At 39.8% G+C, this 10401-nt stretch overlaps 1 long non-coding RNA gene across 1 annotated transcript; it reads right to left on the bottom strand.

Moving 5' to 3' along the window:
- Window positions 1-6058: 6058 nt before the first annotated feature.
- LOC115337495 lies at window positions 6059-8395 on the bottom strand. Its single transcript, XR_003922163.1, has 3 exons — window positions 8300-8395; window positions 7287-7345; window positions 6059-6316 (listed from the first exon to the last, which is right to left on the bottom strand). It is a non-coding gene; the product is annotated as an uncharacterized LOC115337495 (long non-coding RNA).
- Window positions 8396-10401: the final 2006 nt, after the last annotated feature.

The raw sequence follows: 10401 nt of genomic DNA, 5'->3' as shown, positions 1-10401 counted from the left end.
TTCTCCCCCAAAAATCCCCAGAAAAATCAATGGCAGTTTAAATTAAAGAAAGGAGAGCAGAGAAATGTTAATACATATAAGCAGGGACTAACCAAATGAAACAATTGTTTCATAAAGCTCCAGGAATAGAAGGGGTTAATGAATTTTGTTTCCACTGACAATCAAGTCTAGAGCACAGCAAAAGTTCTGGCAGATACTCTCTCAAAGTGAGGTGGGCTTTCGCCTGATGTGTTACCAATTAGTAGCTGCCTAAAATCAATATTACTAGCACGGTGTCCAAGCATTAAGACATTTAGAGGCTGCTGCACATTTGAAGCCAGAAGCTGATTCCAGCTGATTCCCACATTACGCTGCTCAAGAGTATTTTTAAGTCACCATTGCCCCTAGAGATGGCCATCTTCTGTTGTTGTTTTGAATACACATGGTGATCTCAGCTCTTGGCTCAAAGATTTCTGCATTCTTTTCCAAGCTCCTACACAAAGGCTTTTGTGCTTTAAAACAGATGCCCAAGGGACTGTGTCATTGCCTCAGAAGACTGGGCTAGAGAAAGCCAGAAGCCTGCAGAGACTGACATCCTGGTGATAAGTGTGGAAGCTGTGTCCCCACTTTCCTGGGAGCCTCTGGGGGGTGTCTCCCCACGAGCCACTAGCTGGGTGGTGAGTTCACACATAGGCTGTCTCCACATCAAGGGCTCAGGTTCCTCAAGTGCTACTTTCATGGTGCCCTTTATCAGCCAGTGATCCTACATACTAGCAAACAGAGCAAATCTTCTGAATAAGAAGTGGTAATCTGGACAAGCTAGGCCTCCAGTCATCTCCATTTTAACAAAGGAGAAACTATTTGTCTGCTTGGGATAAACCCATCACATCTAGACCAGGTAGATGGGTGCTGGCTGGACAGAGAAAAGAAGGGTCAAGTACTGACAGGCCCTGGACTAGAAAGTCTTTTGGTACAGCCAAAAGGAAGAGTTCATCTGGAGATGATTCAGTATCACATTACTGCTCTTATCATTGAGTTGTCACTTGCATCTAGTGACATTTATTGAGCCCCTTCCAGTAAAATGGTCTAAGGCAAAAGAACATTTATCTTCAGGATGGCAGAGGAAAGATGGTCATAACCAGTTTTGAGAACTGCCAGATAGTGACAGGGCACTCACACCCTTTCTTCCTCCTCCCACCATCTCATAGTTTATATTAGGTAGCAAATCTGGTCTCCCAGTGAGTTTTTACCCACCTCTCCAGTTTTACCAGAATAAGGCTGGATCTGCACTTTCAAGATTTGTTCACATGAGTAATATCAGTGTTGCCAGCAGGACCATTAATGCAGTTGAGCATTACTTACACATACAAGATGTACTGGATTAGGTCCTTACATGACAACACCATGGAAACTCCGGTCTGGATTTGCCCAGATAAACACACTAAGGAAGCAATAGCAAGACAGCTGGCAGGAAAATAAGAAACAAAATAGACAAAAACCCAACAAAACCCACTCCATATTAGGTAGAGCTAGTGGGGTGTTCCATACTTGCTATTTCATAACCCACCTTTACCATCTCACAAATATTTGGCACCCTTCTCAAACCAAACACATACTGAATCCATACTGAACAGTTAGGACACAAAAGCCAGTCATCACTGGTCAGTGGAGCCTATGTGTAGGTACAGTTTTTACAGGTCCTAATAAAAAATGAACACCATGGTCACCACCAGTTAACTTTATGCAACAGCTTGGCTCTCTCTTCATGCTGAGGAAAGCGTCATTTTATACTCCATTTGTGGGAACAGTAAGAACCCAGAACTGTTTTTTCCCACAGAATGAAGTTAAGATTCTTTTCTTTCTACTTTTAAATGCACTTTACCTCTCCTAAGTTATTAAGCATGAAGATATAATATGAATAGAGTTAAGTAGCATTCTGTCAGAAATTTTCAAAGTTTTGGAGGGCAGCATCATCAGATATAGGAAAAACACAAGGTACCTGTTATTTCTTACCTTACTCCTTCCATTTCTTACCAAAAGTTACCATCTGCCAACATCTCCTAAACCCTGGAGATGCTTGCAGGAGTTCTCCAGCCAGCATCCGTTCACTCTCACCAGGGGGTAGTGATAAATCGCAGAGCATCATCACTGATAACAATGTCATCTTAACACTATAGCCAATACTGGAGAAGAATATTTGTTTGGACTACCACATGAAATGATCAGCCACGCAATGATTTGTACCATGGTGCAGTCTGGTAATTCTTATGCAATTTTATTCAGTAATCATGAGTTGGACTTAGAAACTGAGGAGAAATTAACTTTTGGTTAAATATAATTCCAACTCCAGGCAAGAAGGTTCAATTTTTTTTCAAGGAATGATTCTCACAGTAGGAAAGGCAAACATCTGTAGCTTGCTAGAATTAACATCACCCAGTTGTTATCAGTAAAATTCAAAGTTAAGCTTGTGCACTCTTTTCTGCTACCAGTTTTCAGGCCAGCTGCAGGACCAGGAAGACAACACTGCATTGTGTCATATTTGGACCTTTTCCCAAGGAACAAGAAAGGCCAGAAAAGACATCTCTCAGGCCATGACTAGTAAGGGGAATATAAATACATCTTTCAAGCACAAGATTAGCAGCAAGCCAAACAGCAGGGAAGGGCAAAGAAGCAGTATGTTCTGCATCAGCACTGGGAAGAAACTGAACTCTCTTTCCTGAGAAGATCTCTTCTCATCTGACTCCTGAATTCTGGTATCACATTTACTCAAATCATTTGTGTGAAAGAGGAAGAAAGATAACAAATAAGCTCTCATCAGCTGGGTTTCACATCACTCCATTGCCATGCACTAATAACACACATCAACTGGATGCAGCCAAAGCTAGCAGAGAAAGTAGTTTGAATCAAATTCCTCTTGTGCCTTGAAGTTTGATTCTGGCTGCCCAAATGATGTGGGCAACACACAGGCACCCAAAACTGTGCTGCAAAATGGACTGTGTTAAGAGATATTCCAAGCACCTGTTGCATATTTTTCCACCACAGTGCAAAGGCTCACAGAAATACTGCATATTCTGGACTGAGACACTTCCATATTTGACCTAATAAGGACAAACATCACCCCGAATCCAGAATCTTGAGTGTCATCTTCTCAACAGCACAGCCCAGAACACAGATTAGGGTAATGTATTAAATCACAAACTCCAGACTTTGTCCATCAAAATATTTTCGTTGTGGTATCTTTTTGTTTTGTGGGGTGGGGTGGACAGGGCTGGGGGGAAGACTTACTTCAATATGCACGTATTTTACTGCACCTGCTAAGCAACAGGGAGTGTAAGAGAAATGTCCAGCAAATAGAAAGGTTGAAAGGGGCACAGCTCAAATCCATCCTGGCTGTAATCTGCAGTGACAGCTTTCTACTATGGATTTACAATAAATCATTGTTGTTTCTAATTCACTAGTATATTTACAACTTCTGTTTTTTAACATTCCTTGTAGGAGTATAGATACATTAAAAAAAAAACAAACAAAAACCAGTAGCATTCCTGGGACATGCTGGGGCAGATTGGCTAGTCAATGCAGATACAGTAATTTATATTTAGGAAGATTTATTTGTTTATGCCTATGCTGTAATATACTCTATCAGCTTTTATATCACAGGTATTGTATTTCAATTCAAACTTGGTCACTGCCATTTTTATCTTTTAGTAAATTTCTAAAAACTTGACAGTTCAACACCTAGGGTTCAGCTGAAAATATTCCACACGAATTAAAAAATCCAGTGAATGCATCATGCATTGCGACTTCATTTTAAATAAACAAATCAATGGTATTCTGTCTGTAACCTCAGCATGAAAGGTAATTGATGTAGAATAACAAATCAATGTCCCCTGAATTTTCTGACAGTTTAACTGGTGCTCTCAATGGGGATCATTGGCATTGTTTTAATGGGAGGGATACCATAATATAGTATGTTTGCCTCAATTAGCTATAAACCAAGATAATGGAGCGTTATTAGTATGCCTAGACACATGGAAGACCCTAAGATAACCTTGAGAAGGGAATAATGTGTTCAGTTCAACAGAAGCTACATTGAGATTAATATTTCATAGGACTGATACAAACAGGTGTGCATAACCTTCCATAACTAATTTGTCAAATATAATTTATGTGGTGGCCTTTAGCTAAAGTACAATAGCCACCAGTAACATGCTTGATTCTTTAAAAAGTGCTTCTTTTGTGTGAAAGATGACTTTTCTTCTTTGTTGGCTTTGGCACTTACTAACAAATCTTCCTTTCAAAATCCATCAAGTGCACTACCTGCAGGAAATAAACTCAGTTCCTAAAAGAACAGTACTGTCCTTGTGTTGCATGTGCATGTTCACATGCAGGTGTTACCATGCTACACAGGTGATCAAACCATTTGACAGTAAAGCATGGAAAAAATACTTCCATCAAGTTCTGAATACTTACAGACTGACAGATCCCAGCAACAACTTTGTTGGCCCAATTCACTAGAAGAAGAGGAAAACCTTTTCTTGCTCTGACCTATGATACGTGACTGAGCCAATGAAGGAAGATGCAATTTCTTAATAGATACAAGTTACCAGAAAATTTAAAGGCAAATGAGAACTCTTTTTTCCCTGGAAAAAAAAAAAAAAACAAACAACCCTAAACAAAAGAAAAAGATCTATGTCATGTCTCTCAGATGTCATTTGTTTCTTTAAGAATGAAACACAACATGAATAATTAGTTCATAGAGAGGCAAATACATAGCTGTATATAGACATATATAGACATTTGTATACATTAATGCGCATGAAACAGGCATAAACCAACATTTTATGTGCTTTTCATTACTCAAAAATGTCTGGTGGAGCTGAGCAGTGGTTTAACATTGAATTGAAGGTTGAGGAGCATTTACTATTGATTCTACAAATTATCTGTGTTGGTGACAGGAAAGGAAAAAGGAGATTCATGTAATGGAATTTTGAAACATACTATGGAGAGAGCCCAATAATACAAATACAAAAGGCAAACCATGTTGATTGCTTGAAAAATGTATGAATAAAATGAACAATCACACAGCAATTAACCTACCACAACAGTATGAACAAACATTGCATAACGCATGCTGTAGGACAATGCCACAAGTCTTGAAGAAAAGCAATGCCATTGAAATGGTTACCTAGTAGAAATCACTTTTGAGAACTTCATCAGTGCTTTAATGCTAAATACCTCCCTGTTCCTTGGGAAAGAAAAGCTATGTATATGCAAGGGCCCGGGTGGGGGGGAATTTTCTGAAAAGTACTCCCATCTGTCACCTATTAGTTACAGAGGTCGTTGTTTTGAGAGTGTAAGCATGCCACTGAACGCAATACGATCTGAGTCACGGCTGTCATTGGAACTGTGTTTAGTGATATATCATGTCAATTGACATTTTGTTGTCACACAGCAGTGGGAAACAGCTTCTCAGAACGGCCAGGCCATTCAAGTTAGATTGAAAGATCTGGAGCTGAATATTTACATGAATGGACTATGTGTCCAAATTAAAAGCTATCTCACTGAGTTGCTCTTTAACTTCCAGAATCTAAACCCAAGACCAATAGCTCTTGTTTTCTTCTTCCTCAGCATGTAGAGAATGAAAGAGAAAAGGTTAGACATATAGCATTATGAATAGATAACACTGAATTCCAAGAAGCACCATACCAGAATTAATCTATGGCTTCCTACCTATTAAATCCAAGCATGAAACATTTCTTGGTGCAACAGTCTGAACTCCTGAGTCTGTATGAATGCAATATGTTTGTCACATGTAACATAAATGCATCATTTAGACAAATGTTACAAGTTCAGTGATGGGAAAAAATCAAGCAGCATGAAAGGAAAATAAAAGTCATTATTTATAGCTGTAAATCACCAGGTTTCAAAAATATCATGAGGGACTGCTGAAGTCACACCAGCTGTTTTAAATACATGAAGCTGGGGAAGGCTTGGTTAATTATTGATAAAGTACTAACAAGAAGGAGAGAAATCTGAAGACTTAAATAACCAAAAAAGGGGGGGGGGGGGGGGGAAGGAGGGGAGCCTATTTCCATAGAGCAATTTTTAAGTAAAAGTGGCAGTTATTGCCATTTGAGTCATTACAGAAGTCTGCTTATTAATATAGTCAGAGATAACAACTCCTAACATATTTTTGCTGACCCAACATATCTGCTGTTGTTTCCACCTTGGAGTCATATATTACCAGCTTGCTTCAAGCAGTATGTCTTCAGCAGTCACTCAGTTCAGACATTCAGTGCATTCAAGTCCAGAAAAATTTTGCAAAAAGTAAGAATTCCTTCAAAAAAAAAAAAAAATCTTTATTCAATTTGATATTTACCTTTTAAACAACCTTCTTCTGGCTGAGTCCAGTTGGGCCCCCTTAGCCATATGAAAAGACCCTGCAGGCAAGATAAATGCAACTAAAAAATATGAAACAGCTGTTTCTCAGTTGACACACACAAGAGAGGTAGGATGCAGGTCTTCTTGCCACCCTGATAAGGCACTCAAACATTCTTTGCTGATGAGGCAAGCATCAGTGAACTGGGGGAGAAAAGCCAGTGCCTGGAGCTCCCCAGGCCAGATTCTCAGTGCTGCAGAGCTGCCCTCTGCCACCAGCTCCATCCACAGGTCTTACACTGGTGACTTAGTGACACCACGCAGTCCTTATATTAACCTCTCTGCTTTCTTCCTTTAGACTTTACAGTTCTCATGTAGGTGTTTTCCCTCTTGGATCCTCACACACCTGATGATCCTGTTCCAACCACCCTCAGTCTGTAATCTTATCATCCTTATCTCTCTACAGACTTTCTGTTCGTCCTCACTCCCTCTTAGTGCTCTTACTTCTCTGAAACAGGGTTGTGCAGCTGGGTGGGATCAGACCTGGATCCTCATCTACTAGGGATCCCATCTCAACATCAAGGGTTACTGTGAGCCAGGGCTCCTCAGCAGGACCACGCACCTACCCCCAGAATGCAGCACACTTTTCTTACAGGTGTCAGTGGACGCATATCCAGATGTTTGCTTCCAGAAATCCTACCTGCAATTTTCTTCACTAGCTTAGGGGAAGTCAAAGACTTGGGAGCAACAGGAGAATCCCCTGGTAAGAGAATATGAAGTGACAGCAATCAGGCTGGACTGCACAATGTCCTTACTGAGACAGGAGTATGACCCCAGTGCTTGAATTCAGGTTTTAGGAACTGCAAAATGAAAGCCCCAGAACAAAGGCAGAAGTTTTTTGCATAACACAATGTTATAATTTACTTTACCTGGCAACCAAGACTGTACTAAAAATTCAAATGAGCTGTCTGTTTTCAAGAGTTCAAATCTGTAGGAAAAATACACAGTCAAAATGATTAGAAGTAGGTAGGAGTGGCTGTAGTTTCTTTCTACTGACTCATTTAACCCTCTCAACTTCCTGACTTCTGATTTTCTTTTTTATTTTAATGCCTGCAATGTCCATTTTCATGCATTTTGTGTTCTGTTCTATAACAAGACTCACAAGAAACTTAAATAAGCCAAGAGGAGAGAAGAAAATCAATCATCTGCTAAAGTTAAGATTTAAGAGCAACAAACCCAACAAGGCATACTGGTGTAAACCTAAATGTGTGAAAAGAATTCAGGGAAGCTAAATTACTTCCGTGAATTGGAGACAAATACCCAGAACCTCAAGAGTTTGTTTAGGCATCTTATTACCATTGAAATTAATGGGAAATCAGACCCTAAAAATTGGTCCATTCCTAAATCTATAGAAGGAAAGCAGGCTGGGCATAGATGACAATCTAAAACTGGTGTCATGTAGAAAATGGAGCCATCATTCAGTATGATCCCAGGTGGGACCTGCTGGTTTTTTGGTTAGTGATCCCTATGCTGTTTTAGTATTAACTAGGAAGACTTGTGTAAACGCAGATTCAAATCCTACACACCGAAACCATCAGATTGAGTGCATGTGCAGACTGCCTGTGAAATCAGAGGCATGGTTTCCTTTGTCTGCCAGCGCTGCTGCTCTGAAATATAGTTAGAAACTAATGCATTCACAAGGCAACGTGCAGGATGATTTCTGCCTCTACGGAAATGAGTAGGAAGCATCGATAGTTCCCTTTTCACAAGACTTCCAGATTCTTAAGTGGAAGGCACAGCAAAGTGTTCTTGGACAAAATAAACCCAGGAAATGAATTTTCTTGTTCTGAGTTGTCTCTTCCACCCCAGTGGAGATGTCTCAGATAAAGCACCTTATATGACACTGAACAGTTGTGTTTAAGCAGCTCAGTTCCACCTGTACCTTTTTATCACTCATTTTCTGCAGGCAAGTATATTTTTCCATGATTCAGAGGAAGACAACTTCTTTAGTTTGGGCTCAAGCTAGAAATTTCCAAAGCATTAAGACCTTCAGCTGAGAAAAGGAGAACAGACTCAGGACAAAAAGTTGTACTCAAATTTATAAGCATGAGAGACAGAGAAAATCCTTTTATGACCTCTTTTTCAAAAGCACAGTGTAGTAGCTAAGCATTAAATAACAGCTCAATAGATTTTCATCATTGCAGCAAAATAATTATCTGGGAAAAGTTATATAACCTCCAGCAAACAAGGTCAGAGATCAAGATAGCTTTATACATGGTCTGTAAGATTCCCTCCTGCATGAAAAAATTTCTTGGATAGAAAAACTCATCCTCTTTACAGTGCTGGACACAAACGACCTATTATTTTAGCACCAATTAAGATTCCTTCCTGCAGAGACTAATCGGGAAATTCATTACACAATCACATTGGTTATTCAACTTCTCTGCAACAGGTATATCCATAATTCTATCCTGAATAACCAAACTGCATCTTTATTTCAAGAGACAATTTAAAAGAGTTACTTTTTGTTCTTTAGTTGAAATAAAATACCATGGGCCTATCTCAATCTGTTCCACTGACTTTTCTCTTTTTCCTGGAATGTTGCAATTACTGCCCCTTTAACAGAAGAGATACCAGGGCACAGTTAATCAAACGGATTGGTTAAGACCCAGTTAGCAGCCGAAGATCTGGATATGAATAAAGGGCTGAAAACCATGTCCTCTGAGTTTCAATTATTAACCCATCACAGATACTGCATTAAATAGATTGTTACTGTTCTCAGCAACCATAACCAAGTCACCATCACATGGCAATTGTAAATGCACCTTGTCTGAAGATGGCTGCTTACCTGAGTCTACATATTACATCTTCAGGGCAAATATAGGAATATTTCTGGCACGACTTTCTATTTCTTTGGAGTGTCTCAGCTGAAGAGGTTTTATTTTCCTCTTGCTGAGATTCTGCAATTTCTGACATTAAGCAGTAGACTTCCCAGGTGAAATACTGCCTCTCTTAAAACCAGCCAGACTGTTGCAATCAGGTTCAGTGTGGTCAGGATTTATTCTGCCGAGCTTGGGACTTCTCATTCAAGTGTGCACAGAGTAATAGGTGCTGTTGCATATCCCAGAGCTGAAGCACCTAGAACAAGGGGGTTTTTCAGTCTTTCGGAAGGCCCCTGCCAGGTTTGTGGCATCTCTGCAAGCTGCATGGATAATCCCAGTTTAAGCCTAGCACTGTGAGCTGACAGAAAGAAATGTTTGGCTGACATGTTTTGGATGCTGTCCTGACAGTCATTTCCTATCACCTCCCTCCCAACCCTGAGGTCCTGACAAACTGGAGCTGCCCCTTGGGCTGATGGTTTGGCCACACTGGTAAAGGGTAACATATAAAAAATTCCCAAATAAATAGAAAGATTAGAGCTCCCACCACCACTCAAATTTGTGAGTTTACTTGAAGCATAAGGCCACGGGATTCAAGCTCAAGAACAGCTACAATAGAATTTTTAGCCTATATGTGTGACCCATGCTCTGTGCCAGCCATATCAAAATCAAATCCCATCTCAGTTTGTCAGCAGCTATCCCAAGGTCTTTGAGGACCCCCAGATGTGACCATCAGTTTTTAAATCCTGCTTCAAGTTTTCTTGAATAGTTTGACATTTCTCTTGTGATGATATTTTCAAGATCAAATACAACTTCCCTGGTCAACTCTGTTATCAGATCCAGTATGTTGTTGCAAACTTTAATATTCTCCCACTTGAACACTTTTACTGAATCACATTGGCTCTGGTATTACAGCCTTTCCAAGCCTATTTACTAATAATTTACTATTAATGGCGTAGAACTGCACCCCCTTCCTCCACTGAATATCTTATAATGTTAGTTTATATATAGTTATATAGTTTAGATGAGCTAAACAATTTATATATCTTTGTAATTCTTTTACGTTGTCATGCAATTAGTGAGCAATACGAGCGGTCTCACACACTACAAGGTGCCAGCCCAAAGAAAGCTTCAGTACTTTGCATAGAGCAGGACATCATATCCT

The sequence above is a fragment of the Aquila chrysaetos genome, chromosome Z (assembly GCF_900496995.4).
Source record: "Aquila chrysaetos chrysaetos chromosome Z, bAquChr1.4, whole genome shotgun sequence".
Taxonomy (NCBI): Eukaryota; Metazoa; Chordata; class Aves; order Accipitriformes; family Accipitridae; genus Aquila; species Aquila chrysaetos.
Note: the sequence above shows the minus strand (reverse complement) of the source record. Positions and strands in the feature narration are given on the sequence as shown.